The following is a 3757-nucleotide window of genomic DNA, read 5'->3' on the forward strand; positions in this document are numbered from 1 at the left end:
CACAGCAAAGCCACAGTTGAAGAAGATTATTTTTCTATATGAGCTATGAAAGGACTGAGATCGTTATCTTTTTCTAATAGATATAAACAATATTTAAGGATCCATTTGCAAAAGGAAACACACAGGCTGATGAGCTATTCTGTGGAGATGCAACAGACTTTATGACCCCTGACCTTCACTTTCACTGCCTTAATTTCATGATGTGCTACTGCTACCTTAAAAAAAATTAAAATATATATACGTATGTGTGTAAGTCAGTGAAATGCTAAGGAAAACTATAAAGGCTTAGCTTCAGTGCATGGAAGCAATATACGATCAAAGGAACTCTATGAAGAATATCAACTTCTTTGTTACTGCAGTTCTGTACTGTAAATTTCGCTGAAATATTTCAAGAATATAAATTTTTGCTTCTATATTGTTGGAAACCAAAGATGTAAAAGATAATTGTGCATCCTGTGCATACGCATGTGAAGGGGTCTATGCAGAAAAGGGAACTCTGACAATCCTGGGGTTCCAGCCAGACTCATCATTCCTGGAAAGGTCACCCTAATTGTTTCACAGGAAAACTGCTGCAAAATATTTTCAAGACAAAAGGCTCTACATTTGTCTTTATTCCCAATTGGATCTAAGGTTTGCTTTCACCTGAGTTCCTTGCCCTCCAGTGAAATTCTGAAGAAAGCTACTATTTTCTGTACTATGTGCTATGTGAAACACGATTCCCTGCTTGCAAACCTAGCTAGTTCTTTACATGGAGAGACGTTCTGTCATTGTCTTGTGCCAGTTCTATCAATGTGCCAGCAGTCCGAGTTCATTGTGCCTCCTTCAAACTCTTCTCTACAACACTTCCTCTGCTCTCCAAATTCATGTGAGTTGCTACATTTTTCCTTTTAAGAAATTACATCGTTCCGATTTTTGTTTAAGCATTGGCTTGTCAAAAACCCCACAGATTAGAAGTATGCAGTCTGTCATAAAATCATCCCCATGGTAACACCGGGTTGCATCTTAGAAGTATGATGCTCTTCAAACCAGCCTCTTCTTCCCTGTTTCTGTTACTGGTATTGATTCAGGATGTGGTATTACTCTTACCACTTCCTCCATCCTGTTGTGTATGGTCCAGCTGGTCCTCTCCCGCTGGTTGTCCATATGATCTTTACAGAAGGGTTGCTGATGGTAGAAGACCTTTTCAGTGTTCTCTCTGGTCACACCTGTGTGGCCTTTCTGTCTGCTACTGTTTAGCAGACTGCCCCCCATGGGAAACAAATTTGGTTCTGTGACAATCAGCTTTTTTGTCCTGGTGCCTCCTGCCACTCCCAGTGCTCCTGTGTTGTGAGAAAGAGATCCCTTCACGTCTGCTCTACTTTCATCATTAATCCCTTGGATACATTTACTGTTGACTCAGCCTTATATTTATCTCATTAAACATGGAGATCTGTTTCTAAATTCAGATTTTCCCTTAAGCTGTTTTCCTCCCTTAAAAACTCTTTTCCTCTTCTCAAATGCTGGCAAGATCTCCCAAAAACTATTCCCTCTGATTTCATGCTGAGAATTTGCTAATGTTGCCTTGCAACCAAACTTATTGTTTGCACAAAGGCAATAGATGTGTGTGTCAACAACCATAAACTTCAGGTGATAACATCTTTTCATTTTCACAGGTTTCTTATCAACACATAGTATTTGCCTATTGACCTCAGACCAGCTTTATTGTAAATCCCAGCAGTCAGTCACATTTCTTCAGTCTGATTTATGTTTATTGGGCCATTGGGATTGCATTGCAATTAGCTGTATAATTTCACTTGAATCACACTGGTCACTGATTAAAAAGCAAAGCTGAAAACAGGAATCAGTCACTGGCACCTTCTTTTGTATCGTATATTCACTGGCAAGACCTTCGCTTTGGTAAAACTATTTCACAGATAGCTGCTTCTTCATGGGCAATTCTCAGATTCGAGGTCATTGTGCCTGATGCTGCTTTATTTCAGGTGAGGCTGCTGTGGCAATGGGACATAATATGATATAATGTGACAATTTTCTACACATTTTGCATTGCTGCTGATGAAAGAGACATTAATATTTCCACCTTCTAGGCTATGTTCTATCACACACACACACTAGACCACAATGAATGCTATAGGATGAAGCCTTTCAAAGGTTCTGTGCTTCAGAAAGAGTGGAATGTATAGAACACCAAAATATAAGTATGTTTACAGTAGGAGGCCAAATGCTGACTGCAGTAAAATTCACTGAGACCAGGTCTTACACATGCAGTCGAAATATCTGTACCTAATTGTCTAAAGATTTGGCTGCAATTATACACCAAGATAAACAACAAACTTGGAGTCTGAAGCTGAACATTTTGAACTTTAGGAGATGGAGAAGCTGAAACATGAGTATATAACTGAATTTAATGTCACTATTGGGGAACAGCTGTATAAGGCTAGAAATTGGTATGTGACTGAAAACTCTGTAATTATAAGCTACCTGTCACCAGCTGCATCACAGTAGCATAAGTGAGAATTTTCTTACTCTGCCCCAAGTAAAGCATATTTGTTGAAACCATCATGACAACAGTTGGGGACCACAGGTATTCTTTCTCTAGTTCAGTTAAGTATGGTTCACTCTTTGGCTTAGCTTGAAAGTAAGACCTTCCACTTCTGTACCAGTGCATTTAACCAGTCCTCAATGAGTACCATGTCCTTTGCTCAGCATTAAAGAAACCTCCATTATGGCTTTCTCCAGTGAGAAAGGGATCAAGCCTAATCATTAAAATTAAACAAACTATGATCACAGTTAATTTAAATAAGATGTCTTGTAGCATAATCACGAGCATCAATTTATCCTTGTTTGAATCAATACTAGGTAAACAACTAGAGCATGTGTGTGTGTGTGCGTGCATGCGCGTGCGTATGTGCAAGGAGGAGGATAAACAAAAAGCAGAACTGAAAAACCAAAAGTGAAGAGGCTTTTTTTGCAACAGCAATTTATAGGCACAAATTCTAATTAATGAGAGCCATAGAAAGCCTCAAGGAAATGCTAAGGCAAATCCAACAGGTCACAATAGAATGAGAAAAAAATGCACAGAATGCAGTGTGTCTGGTCTGTGTTTTGATTACATTTGCTGTTCTTGCTGTTTGCATCAGCTTATTTCTAATTGCTGGTTGCTATGTTATTGCCACTTCAATGTGATTTCCCACAAACCAGGTTTTCACCTAAAAGGCTTTATAGCCAGGTGAAGCAGGAGGTATTCTATTATAGAAGACAGGAAAGGAACTACACAATTTTAAGGAAATATTATTTTAGTAATTAAAGACAAATTAAGTATAATCTGGGTGTATGTAAATGACATGTTAAATTGTATAAATCTAAACTGTATGAACCCACATATATAACAAGAAAGCCATACCAGAGATCAGGGTTTTAGAGTGTTGGGAACTGTGTGTGTGTGTATAGATATATGTAGATATGCATATATACAGATATGCATACATGCATATATACTTATACCATATATATTTAAGCATATATCTGATGACATTTCAGAAACCTGTGTTACTTTTTATCCCTCTACATTGTCTTAAATGCTGCTTCAAGTTATAACAGTGCAAACAGCTGATCATATTGAAATATAAGTAATTAAGAACGGAATATTGAATCTCTGTTGCTTGTGATGGCTGTTAATACCATCCTAAAGACAGTAAAGCAAAAAATTGCACATTGCATCAGTATGTCTACTTATATTCTCTCCCTTATTACAGGTGAG

The sequence above is a fragment of the Falco punctatus genome (genome assembly GCF_963210335.1).
Source record: "Falco punctatus genome assembly, chromosome: 10".
In the NCBI taxonomy this organism is placed as follows: Eukaryota; Metazoa; Chordata; class Aves; order Falconiformes; family Falconidae; genus Falco; species Falco punctatus.